General features: G+C 45.0%; 1 protein-coding gene across 13 annotated transcripts in view; it reads right to left on the reverse strand.

Annotated features, from left to right (window-relative positions):
- Nucleotides 1-4953, reverse strand: part of FARP2 (FERM, ARH/RhoGEF and pleckstrin domain protein 2) — a 213956-nt gene extending 209003 nt beyond the window's left edge. For 10 of the 13 annotated variants that reach the window (XR_012669925.1, XR_012669926.1, XM_075132313.1 and 7 more), the window contains exon 1: nt 4706-4864. The gene's annotated coding sequence lies outside the window, so the exon portion shown is untranslated. Of the gene's footprint in view, nt 1-87; nt 203-4217; nt 4302-4705; nt 4865-4933 lie in introns of those variants that run through there. The other 3 variants (XM_075132307.1, XM_075132309.1, XM_075132308.1) reach the window with 3 other exon arrangements.
- Between the last annotated feature and the right edge of the window lie 15974 nt (nt 4954-20927).

Below are 20927 nucleotides of genomic sequence, written 5' to 3' on the forward strand. Positions count from 1 at the left end.
GCTACCCTGGCCAGCTCCTCAAAGAGTCCCCCTATCCCTCCCTTACCCACTCCATTCAAAGTTTACAAGGATAAACCATATGCTTACTTGTATCATGTAATGACAACCCATTGCCTCTGACGAGAAATATGTACAGCAGTATCATTCGCTAATCAGTAACCCTGGAGGTGGTAACATCTCAGAGCCACTCCCAATGAAGACACTGAAAAGGATGGTGAGGAATAAGAGCGGATGTGGCTGGCTCATGGGAATGAGTCCTGCTTTAGGGCTTTATTCCTGCAAGCCCCACTCCCCCCATCTGCATTATTTCTGCCAACAAAATGCATTTTAATACAGCCAACTGCAACATAATACACATCGGAACAAAGAACATGGGCTATGCCTGCAGAATAAGAGGGTCTTGGAAAGCAGTGAGTCAGAAAAGGACTTAGGAATCATGGATAAAAACTTCAGCGTGAGTTCTCAGTGCAATGCTGTGGCAAAAGGACTAATGCAATAACTAGATATATATCAAGGGGAGTATCAATTAGAACTAGGGAAGTGAACTTGCCTACAAACAAAGCATTTGTAAGACCGCTACTAGAATCCTGTGTCCAATTCTGTGCCCACACTTCAAGAAGCATGTGGAAATACTGGAGAGAGTACAAAGAAGGGCCACAAAAATTATGATAGGACTGAAAACCAAACCTTATAATACGATGCTTAAGGAGCTCAGTTTATTCAGCTTATTGGAGAGACAGCTGAGATGTGACTTGATCACTGTGCACAGGTAATCACATGTGGAAAAGATATCTGATTGTGAGGGGCTTTTCAATCTGCTAGACCAGCGGTGGGTAAACTTTTTGGCCCAAGGGCTGCATCTGGGTGGGGAAATAGCATGCAGGGCCATGAATGTAGGGCTGGGGCAGGGGGTTGGGGAGCGGGAGGGAGTGCGGGTCATGGGAGGAGGTGTGATGTGCAGGAAGGAGCTCAGGGCAAGGAGTTGGGGCAGAGGAGGGGTGCAAGGTGCAGCAGGGGGCTCAGGGCAGGGGCCTGGGGTGCAGGAGGGGTGCGAGGTGCAGCAGGCGGCTCAAGGCAGGGGGTTGGGGTGCAGGAGGGGTGCGGGTTGCGGAAGGGGGTTGGGGTGCAGGTTGCAGAAGAGGGTTGGTGTGCAGGCAGGGGGCTCAGGGCAGGGAGCTGGGGTGCAGGAGGGGTTTGGGGTGTGAGCTCCAGCCCGGTACTGCTTACCTGGAGCAACTCCAGGGTGGCAGCAGTGTGCACCGGGGCCAGGGCAGGCTCCCTGCCTGCCTGCCCTGACCCCGCGCCACTCCAGGAAGCGGCCGGCACCACATCCCTGCATCCCCTGGGGGAAGGGGGGCAGAGGGCTCCGTGCACTGGGTACCTATCCCAAAGCTCCCATTGTCCGCGGTTCCCCGTTCCCAACCAATGGGAGCTTTGGGGGAGGTACCCACAGGCAAGGGCAGCACACGGAGCCCTCGATCTCCCCCTCCCCCAGGGACCGCAGGGTTGTGGTACCAGCCACTTCTCGGAGCGAGCCATAGTTTGCCCACCCCTGTCCTAGACAAAGGCATAACAAGAGCCACTGGCTGGAAACAGAAGTTATACACACTCAACCGTGATATAAGACAGTTTCCTAGCAGTGAGAGGGATTAAATATTGAAACACACACCTCACAAAGGGAGGTATTGGACTCATCATTGCTTGGAGCCTTTAAAACAAGATTAAATATCTTTCTAGAAGATGTGCTTTAATCCAGCTTCTGGGAAAAATTCTATCACCTGTTGGTGCAAGAGGTCAGGCTGGAGGGTTGTGGTGGTACCTTCTGGCCTTGGTGTCTATGAATCCCCCTGTTCATTCCCTCCTTTCATGAGCCACAGAGAGAACAGGTAGCTCTGCATCACTCTCAGCATGCATGTAACACTTGCAGCTCCACTTTAAGACAATGATTATAACCAAATTTCATACTGCTGGGTTTCAGTCAGTTGCCGCCAGGGGTCAAGAAGTAATTTTTTCCTCTGATGCACAATTGGCCAGATATAGTCTGGGATTTACTTATTTTATTTTTTTCACCTTCAACTGAGGCATCAGGCATTGGCCACTGCTGAACATGGGACACCAGAGAGGATGGACCGTATTTGAGGTGGTATAAAGAATATTCTCTTAAATGCTTAACTGGTGTCTTTCTCTCACATGCTCACGGTTCAACTGATTTACAGATTTAAGGTTATGAAGGAGTTTTCTCTCTGGTCAGATTGGCAGGGACCTTGAGAAGTTTGTCACCTTCCTCCCCAGCATGGATCACTAGCTAGGATCCTTGGGTTACATCCCATCTAATCAATTTCCTGACACTTGCAAGGGCTCCCACAACTGGCAGCATTTCCGTCTCTCCTGTTCTCTGCCTATGGCATACAACAATTCAGTCTTCTGAGGAGTGAAATTCTGACTCAGGACAGGAGTAACCAGGTGAAATTGAATGGCCTGTGACATACAGGAGGTCATACTAGATCATCTGATGGTCCCTTCTAGCCTTAAACTGCACGTAATCAATTAAACCTTTCCCTGTGGTTGCCATGAAGTTGCCTATGTTCCCCTCTATTTTACCTTTTTCTCCCTTTCCCTAATCTGTCCTCTCTACTGCTACCAACATTTAAAGTGGGGATTCCACTGTAACAATCAAATAAATGATCAGTTATTAGGAAAGATACAAATATTTAACTTTAAAAGCGATCATTTAAGTGTTAAACTCATAATAAATAACAAATTTGATATGTAGAAACATACTTTGCAGTAAGATAGTCAACAGCAGCAGTAAACTCTGAAATGCCATTTTCAATTAGATGTTTAGATAATGCTGTAAAGGCATTCAGATACCATAGTGATAAGCACAGTATAAGTACAATACTTGGAAAACCAAATTTAAAATTTTACTTGGAAACAGATTTCCAGCCTTACATAGTGAGAAGTACTTCTGATTTTTTTTAATTGCTGGACTCAAAATAAAACGTTACCTTCTTCTTTTTTTTTAAACCAAGGATTTAAAATCTGAAGCAGTTTTTAAAATAAGAAAAAACTTGCAATCTGCCTTTAATTTTTATATTTAATGCAGAATGTAATTTTTAATTTTGGGCCACTACATTATAAGACCATAACATTTTTTCTAGCTAAGAAATTTAAAGCTATTATAAAAACGTCACAACTGCAAAATAGTTTACATATACAAGCAAAAAAAAAAAACCCTCTGTGCAGTGTGTTAAAGGAACCTGTGGTGAATTTTCAAGCATAATTCCTGAAAAACATGTTACAGAGTGCCTTGCATTTCCCAGCTGGTTCATTTGGAACACACAGAACATTTCCCACAAAGTCAGTATGAAAACGTCACTACGATTTTGATACACATGGGCAGGAACTTTTTGAAGAATGTTCCATATTTTGCAATTTATTTTAAAATATTGTTTGGCAAGAAAATAAGCTACTATAAATGACATCTTGATTCTCTGGCACATTCACATCTTGCTCTTTCAAACAGACTATCAATATTTCTTCACATTCTGTCTTACAGTGCAGAATAATGTCATCATTGTGCACTTTAAACAACTGTGATCCTTCTCTCTATAGGAGCCTCCAGAAGTTCAGCGGTAGGCAAAGCGCTAAACCCTAAAAGCCAGTTAGAAGTGTTTAGAGTAGGGGATGTAAATATCTTTTAAAATGTTATAATTTTAACAGTTTAAATGGTTATTGTTTAATCAGATTAAATGGAGACCGGTTGGGACCACGCCTGGGGTGGCCAGCCAGGGGGTTAATGGTCAGGACAGGTTAACAGTAAGACTAATCCTTACTGGTTAGCCATTTAATAGTTTACATCCCTAATTTAGAGTGTAATAAAAGAAGCTTCTGTAACAATGAAATGCACTCAACTTTTTTGTTATGTGGCGGGTTGGATTTTTTAGGTGGGGGGTAAGAAGGGGATGTTTTTAAGTTTCCAAAAACTAGTCAGAGAGTAAGTGAACATTTCCACGGGACATATCCCCAAGGAGCTGGCACCAGCTAACGTTAACGGCCAACCCATGATCAGGGAAGATGGGCATACCCTTTCAGCAGCCAGACAGGGAAACTGATTTGCTGCCACTGGTACGGAGAGCTTGTTTATGAACACGTCCCTGGCTCTCCCCGCCCCCACCCAGCTTGTGGGCCATAACTACAGGACAGAAAAGGAGCACCTTTCTCCACGCCCAGAAGGCAGTGGGCACCATCTGTTCCGGCACACCCTCGGCTTGCTGGCTCTGCCTGTCCCATGGGGGAAACGAAAAGGGGCACCGAGGGCAAGGAAAGGAGCTGCAGGGCCGGTTCCCGTGCGGCACCCCAGGAGCGCAGGATAGGAGCTGTCACCGCATCCAGAGTCCCCAAGCGCTACTCGACCCCTCGGGCCCGGGACAGAGGCTCGCTCCCCCACCTCCCCCGGAACAGAGGCTCGCTCCCGGTCCCCGTAGCCCTATGAGCCCCACATCCCCTCTCGGCTGCGGAAGTAAGAGGTACCAGCTCACCCCACCCCGAGAAGGGCCGAAGAGTGGGAGGAGCAGCCCGGCTATTAGGCAGAGACCCGCGTGGCCCTTGCTCAGGGCCGGAGCCCCGCCGGGGACGGGTCTCCAAACTCAGCCGTCCCAGCACTCCCAGACCCCCACTGTCTGCACAGCCCCCCGCAGCCTACCGCGCGCCTATGAGGATACGTCACTGTTTCCAACCGTCCGCGCCGGCTCTCGCGCCCGCCCTGGATCCCGGCCCTTTCTCTCGCACACTGGCCCCTCAGGCGGCCATCACGAGCCCAACCGCAGTCCCAGCGGACCCAGCCCTGATTGGCCAGCACAGACCCCACGATCTGGTGGGACGGGGAGGAGCCACACCAGCGCTTCCCACAAGTTGGGAGGCTGTAGCTTACCAATTGGCTCCCTACAAGCCCACGTAGGCGGGGCCGAGCCGAGCGGCTCCTAGCAGCTAGAGCGCAGTCCGGAGGCATCAGGAGGTGCGGGTTGAGGTCCAGACTCCGGCTGTCACCCTCCTTCTGTGACGGGAGGAATAGTTAAGAGTCTAGCTGTGTGGGGACAGTTACCCGGGTAGCTGAGCGAGCAATGAGATTAATGCCAGGCACGGTACCACGCCCACGAGGCGGCCCATTTCACTCCCAGTTTGTGTGGTGCTGCCCCCACACAAGCTACAGTAAGGGGCTGTCTAGCCATGGACCTGCTGCTGCGCCATGGAGCTGGGCCTTATGCACAGCAACAGAGACAAAGCAATGGCGTTTAAACCTCAGTGCCCTTTAGGAGGAGTAGCTAGTGGCCAGGCAAGGTACTAACAAACTTCAACAGGACTTTATTTTTTAAAGTGGAAACCTCTTTTCCAAGCTGTTGTTGCACCCTCAGTAGCTCTCCCTCAGCCTCTTCAACTCCTCCCCCCCTTCCTGTTTCCTGTCCTTTCAGACTCCCAACAGCCAGTGCTCCCCACTCTAATAATTACAAGCAATATGTAAACACCACACTACCACAGCCTGCCTTTCTTCTGGTTCCTTTTCCCTCTAGAAATAAATACAAGAATTTGTTAAAGTTAAAACAAAAGTTAATTATATGAACCCAAGCTGTATGTTTGGCTTCTATATGCCTGCTCTATCTGTTCAATCCCACTTTCTTAAGTGCAGTGATAGTTATACCACTGAAGCTGTTAAGATTTCACAGTCCACTTTAAAAAGACACTTTTATGCAACACCCATTGACATGTTTGTGTCTTTGTCAAATTACAAATATGCAACCTTAACCACCAAGCCTACAATCTGATCCACATGTACAGACCCTTCCATGCACACAGAGTAGGATTGAAGTTAATAGGGCTTTACGTGGACACTAGAGTCTGGCCCCATGAATAAGACTGCAGGTTCAGGGCCCTACATATCTCACACCCTAAGAACCAATATACTGCCACTCAAAAGGATAGAGGTATGGCATACCCACTGATACATAAGCAAGGAAGATATTCCTGATAATGAAAGACGATCTAGAACTCCTATTCCAGTATAGGGGACTATTTTTTCTCCAAGGTGGCTCCGTTTAATTCATTTCCCTATCGCTTTCAAATATGCATAAGCAGTGTGCACTTTTCCAGGGTGAGGGCTTAAAGCTGCCTTTAAAAATGTTTAGCCTTTCCTGCCAATATTAAAAGGCAGTTGGCTTGCTGGGAAGGTGGGGGGAAACAGTTCAAATGCAATGTAGATGAAGAGAAACCCACAGGAGACACAGGAGTTGAGGAATCCAAGAAACTGACAATCCTATTTGCAAAGATATACCATGGTCTGTGGTGTTATTCAAATATCTAATAGATCCTAGGTTCAGCCAGTAAACAAAAATCATGAAATACATGTTTTGCTTCAAACAAAACATAACATTAAAAGTTGTGTGTGTTATTCAGCTTTTTCATGCACAATTATATGCTTGTTTCAAAAGGTGAATACTGCAATTTGGGACATTGGTGCTGCAATGGAGCCTTGTTGATTTCAAAACTCCACCCACTGGGTGCCCCAGGAGGGGTCAGGGCCTTATTCCTTCATACAGTGGCCAGCAACAAAAACTTCACCCACCTAGAAATGCTACATAATAGCATTTTTTATATGATAGGGTGATCTCACCAGGTTCTACCCTTAAACAGGAAGTAAAGGTAATAGGAATAAGACAAAAAATTGGGGGTTAAAGACAAAGGAAATGCTGAGAATAACTTTGCATTGTCTCCCGGAGATCGGCTGTAGTTCCCAGTTATAGAAATAGAAAACCCAGACATGCAATGTAAACCATGCACCAAACAAAATAGACATCACGGCTCCTTTAGCCTGTAGAATCTTCACTGATCTCCCCATCATTGGTCCAATAAAAAGAAAACTACAAATTGTATTTGACAGTTCGTAAGCAGAAATCCCTGCACCACTGCCATCTCCCAGAAAATCTAGCACAAAACAAGAGATACACATCATTAATGCTTCCATACACAACTGGAATTGAACTGAGAAATCACCATCTTTGAGTGGCCCCTGTATATTCCTGCTCATGGAATGCAGCCACCAGGAGCATCTTACACAGTGGCAGTTTAACTAGTAGGGGGCCGCTGGAACATTCACACACTCCTTCCTTCCCTCCCCTCAGCGTTCATGAACTTTCTGAGAGTGAAGTACTCCAGTTGCCACGGTTCCTTCCTACTGTGTCTAGTTGACTGTTCAGGAACTGCTCCATTATGCTTCACCTGGATCCTTTTCTTCAGTGCCTTTTAGACTGGGAAAGTTTTACACTAAGAACAAAAACATTATCTAAATAGCTTAGTTTAGGTTTTTAGACATAGTTCGATACAATCATCTTTTGATTCCAGGAATATGGATCCAAAGATCAAGCAGCTAGAATTTAAGAGACAGACTCATCCCCTTTGGTTTTCCCAACTCCAATGCACACACAAGATGGTTGGCATGTTTTGGAAAAGTAAACTCCATCAAGTTGTTTGACATTTTCACTCAGAAGGCTTGTAAAGAGAGGCAGACCAGGTTACAAGTAATAATACTGAAGGAGGCACTGAGAGCTAAGCCAGATGGATTCAACATTCTTAAAGAAAACTGACTCCAAAGAAGGATCTGAAATTTGTGTATTGCATGCCTAAGAGACAACACTCCTCAACGCATAGATGCTGGAACTAGGAGTGCTGGGGGTGCTGCTGTACCCCCGGGCTTGAAGTTGTTTCATAGCATCATAGAATATTAGGGTTGGAAGAGACCTCAGGAGGTTGTCTAGTCCAATCCCCTGCTCAAAGCAGGACCAACACCTACTAAATGATCCCAGCCAGGGTTTTGTCAAGCCGGGCCTTAAAATCCTCTAAGGATGGAGATTCCACCACCTCCCTAGGTAACCCATTCCAGTGCTTCACCACCCTCCTAGTGAAATAATGTTTCCTTATATCCAACCTAGACCTCCCCCACTGCAACTTGAGATCATTGTTTCTTGTTCTGTCATCTGCCACCACTGAGAACAGTCAAGCTCCATCCTCTTTGGAACCCCTGTTCAGGTAGTTGAAGGCTGCTATCAAATCTCCCCTAACTCTTCTCTTCTGTACACTAAATAACCCCTGTTCCCTCAGCCTCTCCTCGTAAGTCATGTGCCCCAGGCCCCTAATCATTTTCGTTGCCTTCCGCTGGACTCTCTCCAATTTGTCCACATTCCTGCTGTAGTGGGGGGACCAAAACTGGACGCAATACTCCAGGTGTGGCCTCACCAGTGCCGAATAGAGGGGAATAATCACTTCCCTCGATCTGCGGGCAATGCTCCTAGTAATACAGCCCAATATGCCATTGGCCTTCTTGGCAATGAGGGCACACTGCTGACTCATATCCAGCTTCTCATCCACTGTAATCCTCAGATCCTTTTCTCCAGAACTGCTGCTTAGCCAGTCGGTCCCCAGGCTGTAGCAGTGCTAGTAGCGTAGCTAGAGGGGAGCAGGGCAGCAGCCACTCCCCCACCAAGCACAAGTGGCGCCTTTTTAATTTTTTGGCACCTTTTTAATTTTTACTCACCCGGCCAGTGCTCCAGGTCTTCGGCAGCGGGTTAGGCGGTGCTCTGGGTCTTCAGTGGCTCTTTGGCGTCGGGTCCTTCACTCGCTCCAGTCTTCGGCGGCATTTCGGTGGCTGGGGGTGGGGAAGTCCTTCAGTGCCACAGAAGACCGGAGCGAGTGAAGGACCCTACACTGAAGAGCCGCTGAAGACCCGGAGCACCGCCTGACCCTCAGCTGAAGACCCAGAGCACTGCCGGGTGAGTACAAGTGGGTGGCGCCTTTTTATCTCCGCTCCCCGTTTTCTCCACCTTGCTAGTGCATGGGATTCTTCCTTCCTAAGTGCAGGACTCTGCACTTGTCCTTGTTGAACTTCATCAAATTTCTTATGGCCCAATCCTCTAATTTGTCTAGGTCACTCTGGACCCTATCTGTACCTCTCCCCCCAGCTTCGTGTCATCTGCGAACTTGCTGAGGGTGCAATTAATCCCATCATCCAGATCCTTGATAAAGATATTGAACAAAACCAGCCCCAGGACCGACCCCTGTGGTACTCCGCTTGATACCAGCTGCCAACTAGACATCGAGCCATTGATCACTCCCCATTGAGCCTGACAATCTAGCCAGCTTTCTATCCACCTTATAGTCCATTTATCCAATCCATACTTTTTTAACTTGCTGGCAAGAATACTGTGGGAGTCGGTATCAAAAGCTTTGCTAAAGTCGAGTTGTATCACATCCACTGCTTTCCCCATATCCACAGAGCCAGTTATCTCATCATAGAAGGCAATCAGATTGGTCAGGCATGGCTTGCCCTTCGTGAATCCATGTTGACTGTTCCTGACCACCTTCCTCTCCTCCAAGTGCTTCAAAATGGATTCCTTGAGGACCTGCTTCATGATTTTTCCAGAGACTGAAGTGAGGCTGACCGGTCTGCAGTTCCCTGGGTTCTCTTTCTTCCCTTTTTTAAATATGGGCACTATATTTGCCTTTTTCCAATCATGCGGGACCTCCCCCGATCATCACGAATTTTCAAAGATAATGGTCAATGGCTCTGCAATCACATCAGCCAACTCCCTCAGCACCCTTGGATGCATTAGATCTGGACCCATGGACTTGTGCATGTCCAGCTTTTCTAAATAGTCCTTAACCTGTTCTTTCACCACTAGCGACTGCTCACCTCCTCCCCATACTGCGTTGCCCAGTGGAGCTGACCTTGTCTGTGAAGACGGAGGCAAAAAAAGCATGGAGTACTTCAGCTTTTATCACATCATCTGTCACTAGGTAGCCTCCCACATTCAGTAAGGGTCCCCCACTTTCCCTGACCTTCTTGTTGTTGCTAACATACCTGTAGAAACCCTTCTTGTTACCCTTCACATCCCTTGCTAGCTGCAACTCCAGTTCTGCCTTGGCCTTCCTGATTACACCCCTGCATGCTCTAGCAATATTTTTATACTCCTCCCTAGTCATCTGTCCAAATTTCCACTTCTCGTAAGCTTCCTTTCTGAGTTTAAGCTCACTGAAGATTTCACTGTTAAGCCAAGCTGGTCGCCTGCCATATTTGCTATTTTTTCTGCACTTCGTGATGGTTTGTTCCTGCGCCCTCAATAAGGCTTCTTTAAAATGCAGCCAGCTCTCCTGGACTCCTTGCCCCCTCATATTAGCTTCCCAGAGGATCCTGCCCATCAGTTCCCTAAGGGAATCAAAGTCTGCTTTTCTTGCAAGAGAGGAAGAGGAATATAAAGCAAAATGATGGTGACAAACTCAAGTGCTCCCTCCTCTGCAAGCTGATAAGAAGATGACTAAAGGAGGACTTTGAGAAGTACTGAAATTAAAGGCTCTTAAAGACATCTGAAGATTATAGAAACCTCAAAAAATGCAAACAGGGACTGATGCTGTACAGGTCAACAATAATGGCACTGAAGAACAAGGACAGTAAAGCAGTAATTGACAGAACAGGAACAGAAGTGGTTTGTAAAGATTTCTACACCTAACTGTTGACATCTCAAATAAATGTCCCACTACCAACACTTCAACAGACCAAAGAGCACATACTCCCAGTTCTCGGCCGCAAAGTTAGACATGCAATTTACCAAATGAAGGAAGGAAAAGCTCCAGGAAAAGATGGACTGACAACCAAAATTATAAGAGCTGGAGACCATGACCTCTGGAAAACCCTTGCTCAGAGGTTTAGCCATTACTTGGAAATGCAGAAGACACTATCCAGCTGGAAGGAGTTTACAAGCTATTGACCAAAATAATAACAAATGACTCTTACAGAGTGTGGATGAGTAGCAGCCGAGAGAACAGACAGGTTTTTGAAGGAATTTCAGCACATTGGACCATATCTTCACTATAAACCAGCTATTTGAGAGCCCAAGGGAATACAAATGCCCTTTATACATTGCCTTCATCAACAATGAAAAAGCATTTGACAGAGTAGAGATCAATGCAGTGCTGAAAGCTGTTGTAGAGCAGGGTATCAACACAAATTACATCAAGCTACTAAAGGAAGCAAACTCTGTTCGACACTCCCCTTTGCATTCCAGTCAAAAAAGGAGTGAAGCAAGGAGACAGTTCACCAAAACTCTTCACAACCTGCCTCAAAATGGTAATGAGGCAGACGAACTGAAAGGGTGGAATCAGCGTCAATGGAGAGCAGTTAAACCACCTCAGATTCATGAACAATATTGTGTTGATTGCTAAAAACACTGTCAAACTACAGAAAATGCTGCAAGAACTTGACACAAAAAGCAGCCAAGTAGGACTGAAAATGAACTGCTCTAAAATGAAATTTATGTGATCTGACGCCTTGCCAAAAGCCCAAATAATAGTCAAGGGAGAACAAATAAAAGAAGTTGAACAATACGTCTATTTGGGCCAAGAAATTAACATGAGCCACGATCAGGAAGGCGAACTCTCACGAAGAAAGAAAGCTGGTTTGTGCACATTCAATTCTATCAAGGATGTCCTCTAAGGAAAAAACAACAAGGCAACACATGCCAACTTCTTTAACTCAACAATACTGCCAGCAATGTTGTAGAGCAGCAAAACATGGGCTCTGACAAAGATAGAGGAGCAACAACTGTCTGTCACAGAGAGGGCAATGGAAAGAAGAATTCTGAGGATTTCAGTCCATGACTGAGTCCCCAGTGAAGCAGAATGGAGTGTAGGATGTCATTGTTGAAAGCAGGTACAGTAAAATGCAATGGGTCGGGCATATAGCTAGGCTCACTGTCGCCAAGTGGTACCCAAGGGAACTAAAATGACCACTCGGCTGACTTCCAAAGAGATGGGAAGATTTTACTGCAAAAAGGCATGGCCGCACATGGAGAAGGAAGGCCGGGATAAGAGAAGAATGGAAGATGTGTTGTGATTGGTGCAAACTATATGAGGGCTGAAGGACCGATCGATCAAGATGTTATACACAATGACTCCAAGATCTCTGTCTTGAGTGGTAACAGCTCATTTAGATCCCATCATTTTGTATGTATAGTTGGGATTAGGTTTTCCCAATGTGCATTACTTTACATTTATCAACATTTAATGTGATCTGCCGTTTTGTCGTCCAGGCACCCAGTTTTGTGAGATCCCTTTGTAACTATGCAATCAGCATTGGACTTAACTCTCTCAAATAATTTTGTATTGTCTGCAAATTTTGCCACTTGTTCACTCTCTTTTCCAGATAAATAATGAATATGTTGCACAGCACAGGTCCAGTACAGGTTCTTAAGGGACCCTGCTATTTACCTCTCACCATTCTGAAAACTGATTCTTTATTCCTCCCCCTTTGTTTCCTATATTTTAACCAGTTACTGATCCATGAGAGGACCTTCTCTCTTACCCCATGACTGCTTAGTTTGCTTCAGAGCCTTTGTGAGGGACCTTGTCAAAGGCTTTTTAAAAGGCCAAGTACACTATATTATGCACTGGATCATCCTTGTCCACATGCTCGTTGACTCCATCAGAGAATTCTCAGAGATTGGTGAGGCATGATTTCCATTTACAAAAGCCATGTTGACTTCTAGCATATGGTGTATACCTCTGTCTTATAATTTTGTTCTTACAGTTTCAACCAATTTGCCTAGTACTGAAGTTAAGTTTACTGGCCTGTAATTGCCAGCATCACCCCTGGAACCTTTTTCTAAAAGTTGGACTTACATTAGCTACCCTCCAGTCATCTGGTACAGAGGCTGATTTAAGCAATAGATTACATTCCACAGCTGTTAGTTCTGCAACTTCATACTTCAGTTCCTTGAGAACTCTCAGGCAAATACCATCTGGTCTTGGTAACTTATTACTGTTTAATTTATCAATTTGTTCCAAAACCCACCTATATTAGCACCTCAATCTGGGACAGTTGCTCAGATTTGTCACCTAAAAAGCATGACTCAGGTGTGGGGATATCCCCCACATCCTCTGCAGTGAAGACTGATGCAAATAATTCATGTAGCTTCTCTGCAACAGGAGTTGCAGCAGGAAAGATACTAAACTAGGAGGATGTGGATGATACTAAACTAGGAGGAGTGGTAGATACGCTGGAGGGTAGGGATAGGATACAGAGGGACCTAGACAAATTGGAGGATTGGGCCAAAAGAAATCTGATGAGGTTCAATAAGGATAAGTGCAGGGTCCTGCACTTAGGACGGAAGAACCCAATGTACCGCTACAGACTAGGGACCGAATGGCTAGGCAGCAGTTCTGCGGAAAAGGACATAGGGGTGACAGTGGACGAGAAGCTGGATATGAGTCAGCAGTGTGCCCTTGTTGCCAAGAATGCCAAGAATGGCATTTTGGGATGTATAAGTAGGGGCATAGTGAGCAGATCGAGGGACGTGATCATCCCCCTCTATTCGACATTGGTGAGGCCTCATCTGGAGTACTGTGTCCAGTTTTGGGCCCCACACTACAAGAAGGATGTGAATAAATTGGAGAGAGTCCAGCAAAGGGCAACAAAAATGATTAAGGGTCTGGAACACATGACTTATGAGGAGAGGCTGAGGGAACTGAGATTGTTTAGTCTGCAGAAGAGAAGAATGAGGGGGGATTTGATAGCTGCTTTCAACTACCTGAGAGGTGATTCCAGAGAGGATGGTTCTAGACTATTCTCAGTGGTAGAAGAGGACAGGATAAGGAGTAATGGTCTCAAGTTGCAGTGGGGAAGGTTTAGGTTGGATATTAGGAAAAACTTTTTCACTAGGAGGGTGGTGAAACACTGGAATGCGTTACCTAGGGAGGTGGTAGAATCTCCTTCCTTAGAAGTTTTTAAGGTCAAGCTTGACAAAGCCCTGGCTGGGATGATTTAATTGGGGATTGGTCCTGCTTTGAGCAGGGGGTTGGACTAGATGACCTCCTGAGGTCCCTTCCAATCCTGATATTCTATGATTCTATGAAAGGAAGCTATGTAAGTGCCATACGGATATCCTCCTGCAGAACTGGCCCATTACAGAAAAGAATACACAGTTGGAGATCCTGGAGGATCATGCTAGTCCACCAGGCAATAGCTTTGTCACAGTTGGAGCTGCGGGATTTGGGTTTTAGCTGGTGGGTCAAATCATCTTCTTAATCATCTGCCAAACTCCCTCGGGCTGGTGAGAATTGACTGGTTCACAAGTGGGATCTGGTAAATTATTAAAAAGAACTGAGGGGGCTGGAACACCATGCCTCTGTTTATAGTCTGTTCAGAACGCTGAAGGGAGATGTATGTGAGCACTCCAATGGGCTCTGCTTGTTACAGTTACACTATCTAAGGCCAGGTCCACACTAAAAATTTAAGTCAACCCTGCTACATCACTCAGGGATGTGAAAAATCAACACCCTGGAGCGATGTGGTTAAGCCACCTAACTCCTGCTGTAGACAGTGCTAGACTGACAGAAAAATTCTTTACTCAACCTAGCTACTGCCTCTTGGGGAGATGGATTAATTACAGTGATGGAAGAACCCCTCCTGTCATTGTAGTGGGTGTGTCTACACTGAAGTGCTACAGTGCAGCAGTTTAAGTGCATAGCCTCAGCTGCAGCCAGTTGGCACAACCCATGAGTATAAATTTGTAGAGTCCATCTTCAAAAACTCCCTTAAAAGAAAAACACAACAACAATTAAAGAGATGAAACAATCATTAAAGAGCAAATTCCTTAGAAGCGTCAACACCCTGCTGCTTACACAAACTAGTGTAATTTCCTAAGCTCCAACTGTCTATGTTAGGGGGCTGGAGCACATGACTTACGAGGAGAAGCTGAGGGAACTGGGATTGTTTAGTCTGCAGAAGAGAAGAATGAGGGGGGATTTGATAGCTGCTTTCAACTACCTGAAAGGGGGTTCCAAAGAGGATGGAGCTAGGCTGTTCTCAGGAGTAGCAGATGACAGAACAAGGAGCAATGGTCTCAAGTTGCAGTGGGGGAGGTTTAGGTTGGATATTAGGAAAAACTTTTTCACTAGGAAGGTGGTGAAGCACTGGAATGGATTCCTAGGAAGGTAGAGGTTTTTAAGGTCAGGCTTGACAAAGCCCTGGCTGGGATGATTTAGTTGGGGATTGGTCCTGCTTTGAGCAGGGGGTTGGACTAGATGACCTCCTGAGGTCCCTTTCAACCCTGATATTCTATGATTCTATGATTGTATTAATGAGATGGCACTAAACAAAAAATCTGCTTATTATTGTATCCACATATCCAATGCACAGGTTTCTCTGTTCTGCCTATAGTTAGCCATTTTGCTCACCACTGAAGCAGAAAACTTGGATCTCCCGAACACGTACTATAGGTTCATGATGGCACGTGGAGTTTAGCTGGACACAGAGCTACTAAATTGAGATAAATTCACCTAATTATCAGCCTGTCTCTTTCCAAAACCACTTTTCTGATGTGGAAAGCAGGACTGGGGGATAATCAGGAGACACTTTACTTTACCTAAACCTAATACTAATTTCCCCAATACTAATTTTCCCCTACTGTTACTCACACCTTCTTGTCAATTGTCTGAAATGGGCCACTCTCATTACCACTTCAAAAGTAATTTTTCCTCCCTTGGTATCCTGCTGTTAATTGAATTGTCTTGTTAGACTGACCTCACACTTGGTAAGGCATCTCCCATCCTTTCATGTATTTATACCTGCTCCTGTATTTTCCACTCCATGCATCTGATGAAGTGGGTTCTAGCTCACGAAAGCTTATGCCCAAATAAATTTGTTTGTCTCTAAGGTGCCACAAGGACTCCTCATTGTTTTTGCTGATACAGACTAACATGGCTACCACTCTGAAACTTTACAGATAGTTAATGTTAAAGCTGTGTTCGGTGTTATCCGGTCTTATCCTTCTCCTAACCACATCTTCTTCACTATTACCTTAGTTTCTGCAGCACACTGCCTCAATTTAAGTATTTTGCTCCCCATTCTCTCCCTGCCCCCTCCCCCTGAAAGTGTTTCTATGCACATTAGCAGGAGTTATTTTACAATACCCAGATACTTGCAGATCATTTCCTGGCCCTTGGATTTTAAAGCCAGCATACCTGTTTCAGTACAGCTGCCTTGAATGAGAGCTGTGGAGAAGTGCCACCATCTCTGCAACTACAGTAGAGGATGAAAAGTTTGATGCATTGAAGGAGTTTTATTTTGTGGCATTTCCCTCCCAAGCTAAACAGACCCAGCTCAATTCTCTTCAAAGAGACAAAAACAAAACAAAAACAAAAAACCCAACCAGTTGGAGTAAATAGGCACACACACTCACTATCAACTTGTTCACCACTTGAGTTATGCTTTTAAAAATGCACAGGTGCACTTATGCTGGGAAAACTTGGACCTGTAATTCCCTACTGGTGCAAGCTGTAGTGTAGATAGGATTCAGGCATTTTTAACACCCATGTAGTCTAAGTCTGGCACACTCTGTCTACAGTTGCACCAGTGAAGAAATGTAAGTGTGAGTTTTGCTAGTGCAGACAAGGCCTAATTAGTCAACCGGACAGCTGCAGTTATGCGATGAGACCATGATGAGCAGAATAGTGTTTTAATACTAGCAAGACGCCGTTTATTTGCAAACGCCCTTCCTTTTAAGGTCTCCAGTCATGCATTAGGAAAAAGTCTTTAGCCACAGTCTGGACATAAAGCGAAAAACAAATGGGCTTTCTTTGATCAGACTAAAGCAAAAAACCACAACAGGGTTTTTTCATCCAGACACACAGGTTGTGTCTCCGTAAGGCTTTTGGCAAACGGCACTGAACTCTAGTTAACAAAATAAAGCCGCTAGCTAAGTCACTCCTCTGGGTTATAACATTCATCTAAGAGGCAGTACTTACTCACATTCCTTCCTGTGGTTTATTGAAAGCAGCCAGGTTATCAGGTGGCTCAATTCTACAGAAACCCTGCTAGCTTGCGGTTAACCATGTCTACCTAGGGTCCTCTGACTCAACTGTATTGCCCTTGTAGTTAAATATGGTACCTTGGTTTGATATTGCAACTGCACTATATACTTGAGTTTGTATAACAAAGTAGATGATTAAAAGTGTCTTTCTAGTATAATCATACTGTAGTTTAATATCAATTCAACAGCAACTCCCTCCTCCTAATATCTCACCAGAACAAATAAAAAATATTAATAAGTCACAGAAAACCAAAAGGCATATATAAATAGAAACAGAGCTGCAAATGATAATGAGTATTGTGCAATTAATACATCTCAAATTCTCTCTACTTCATAAAGTCCCTCACCATGCAAGGGAAACATACAGACAACTATTAAAACTGATTTACTACACACACAGAAGCACCCCACAAGAGGAAGATATGGCTTAAAATAGAAACAACCAATAACATTTAGGCCAATGATTTTTACAATCCATCCCCAGTTCCCCACCATCCATCTCAGTGTGTGCACTGCACATTGCTAATTTAGGGCTTGTCTACACATGGCCATCCAGGAAAATTAATCTGTATTTGTGTGAACACCTGAATGAGGATGTTCACACAGGAGGTTAGTGTGGTTGAATTTATTCACTTCAAATCCACTTTCCTGGATGTCCCTGTGTAGACAAGGCCTTAGGCAGAACACCCCAACTGTAATTCTCTAGCATTTTGGTCACGTGTCTGCTACAGCTCACAGTGTATTGCCATGTACACCTTCCATGACAACAGCACCCACGGTTGACTGTTCTACCCCAATCAGATGATCAATTGGCTAGGAATAATCCCCAAGATAGACATTTTCTGCAAGGCAACTACCATTCTTTTCCATGAGGAGAACTCTCTCCCTCATGGGCCAATGCTGCAGTGTCAGTTGTAGCCCACTACAGAGGTACAGAAATTCTCCTTCCTTATCTGGAAGTTTTGCAGTCATTGCCATGTGTCCCAAGTTTGGGGAACACATGCATATATTTGGCATCACCAGTCTGTGATCTTGGTCCTGACCCGAAAGCAGCACTCCATCTGGTGAATAACATCCTTCAAGTAGTGTGTGGATCTGTCTATTCCGGGGGCGGGGGCGGGGTGGGGGAGCGACTGTTGCATTGATAATTCTGTGAACTGCTGTGTTCTCTCTAACTCTTCACAAGTACACCCACTGGAATAGCCTCCACCAATTGGATGCAGCCACCTCAGAGTAGATGTGGCCTATTTGAATCCCTAGACATATGAGCTTCCTCAGGCAGCCATGTGTATGCCAAACAAAATCACCTAGAGAGCCAAGGGAAGTCAATCAAGTTTCAATTAGCACTGCACAATTAGTCACATTTTTTTTTATTTGCAGCCCTGTTGTACTCCAGATGGTGCAAAGCTTGTTTCTGTCTGTGAAAATATCAAAGGAAATTCTAAGTTGATCCTTACACTGGCCATAATAAGCAAAAGGCAAAGAGGAACTGTTTGGGGCAAACTGAGCTTTGATCCAAATGATCAGTATGAATGATGAGTAGTAAAAGCAAATTTTCCTGTATGAATTCTTTCATGACTTTTCCTTTCAAACACTAAATTTCAATAAAAGTGCTGACCCCATTAATGCCAAGTGAACCTAGATTGAGAAAAAAGAACGAGGAGTACTTGTGGCACCTTAGAGACTAACAAATTTATTTGGGCATTAGCTTTCGTGAGCTAAAACACACTTCATCAGATGCATGCAGTGGGAACTACAGTAGGAAGATACATATACACAGAGAACATGAAAAAATGGGTGTTGCCATACCAACTATAACGAGACTAATCAATAAGGTGGGCTTAACTGAGAAAGTTAAATAGTATTACCAAAACAATGTTAAAGGAAACTACTTTCAAAACTGACTGATCACATCCGCATTATCCACATGGGGATGGCGTCAGATATGCTAAATGTTAGCAAAAACCTGCTGGCTCCAACTAGGGAAATTCCTAAGCATTTTTCTACCGTCATGGATGGATATAAGCTGTTCAGGAAGGACAGGAAGGGAAGAAAAGGTGGAGGAGTTGCACTGTATGTAAGGGAGCAGTATGACTGCTCAGAGCTCAAGTATGAAACTGCAGAAAAACCTGAGAGTCTCTGGATTAAGTTTAGAACTGTGAGCAACAAGGGTGATGTCGTGGTGGGAGTCTACTATAGACCACCAGACCAGGGGGATGAGGTGGACGAGGCTTTCTTCCGGCAACTCGCAGAAGTTACTAGATCGCAGTCCCTGGTTCTCATGAGAGACTTCAATCACCCTGATATCTGCTGGGAGAGCAATACAGCAGTGCACAGGCAATCCAGGAAGTTTTTGGAAAATGTAGGGAGGAGTGGTAGATACACTGGAGGGTAGGGATAGGATACAGAGGGACCTAGACAAATTGGAGGATTAGGCCAAAAGAAATCTGATGAGGTTCAACAAGGACAAGTGCAGAGTCCTGCACTTAGGACGGAAGAATCCAATGCACTGCTACAGACTAGGGACCGAATGGCTCGGCAGCAGTTCTGCAGAAAAGGACCGAGGGGTGACAGTGAACGAGAAGTTGGATATGAGTCAACAGTGTGCCCTTGTTGCCAAGAAGGCCAATGGCATTTTGGGATGTATAAGTAGGGGCATTGCCAGCATATCGAGGGACGTGATCGTTCCCCTCTATTCGACATTGGTGAGGCCTCATCTGGAGTACTGTGTCCAGTTTTGGGCCCCACACTACAAGAAGGATGTGGAAAAATTGGAAAGCGTCCAGCAGAGGGCAACAAAAATGATTAGGGGACTGGAACACATGAGTTATGAGGAGAGGCTGAGGGAACTGGGATAGTTTAGTCTACGGAAGAGAAGAATGAGGGGGGATTTGATAGCTGCTTTCAACTACCTGAAAGGGGGTTCCAAAGAGGAAGACTCTAGACTGTTCTCAGTGGTAGCAGATGACAGAACAAGGAGTAATGGTCTAAAGTTGCAGTGGGAGAGATTTAGGTTGGATATTAGGAAACACTTTTTCACTAGGAGGGTGGTGAAACACTGGAATGTGTTACCTAGGGAGGTGGTGGAATCTCCTTCCCTAGAAGTTTTTAAGGTCAGGCTTGACAAAGCCCTGGCTGGGATGATTTAGTCGTGGATCGGTCCTGCTTTGAGCAGGGGGTTGGACTAGATGACCTCCTGAGGTCCCTTCCAACCCTGATATTCTATGATTCTACCCTAGAGGAAGCTATCCTACAGACTGGGCACTGGTGTTTTTACCACCATGTTGTTTCAGTATCCTTACAGCACACTAATGCTGAACAAGGCTTTCAAAATATTCCCCTTTAGAACACTGCACCGGAGACTTCCCCCAGCAGGATCTGAACACAGCTCTAACACAGATTTAAAAAAAACATGGTGTAGATAAAAATTGCTCAACCCACTTTTAACATGTTACGGTTCACTTTTAATTAAAAGCTTAAAACCCATTGGCCTTGGGCTATGTGTCTGGCTTTAAACTTTCCTTACTCTGCCATTCTGTTAAACTGGTGCATGCACATACATGTGGGAAAAAATTCTGTAAGCATGCTGATAGAAACAACAGATACTATAGAAAGTGTTCTTTGATTTCATCACATACCTTAACTGAAACTACAGACTTGTCTATGAAAAGTCATCAGTGAAAGTCACACAATTAAAAGAAACAAATTAAATGCAACATGTGTTAGTATGTGCACACGCACACACGCAGACACTTGCTATACAACTTCTTCTTCTAGGTTGATCAGTTTACATGATCAAAATAGTTCCTACTGCCTGGAAAATTCAGCCTACAGCAGGCAGCAGTTCTGTCCCAACAATGCAAAATGAAAGACATACATACAACGAGGCATGCAAAAGCAAAGATGGTTACTGATCCATATGTACATCTTATTCTGAAGCCCAGTCGAGAATTGAGACTAGAAAAGCAGATTGTTCTACACATATCCTGTATGTAGAGGCATGAGTAAACTAGAGTC

Source organism: Caretta caretta, chromosome 9, assembly GCF_965140235.1.
Source record: "Caretta caretta isolate rCarCar2 chromosome 9, rCarCar1.hap1, whole genome shotgun sequence".
NCBI classification, from domain to species: Eukaryota; Metazoa; Chordata; order Testudines; family Cheloniidae; genus Caretta; species Caretta caretta.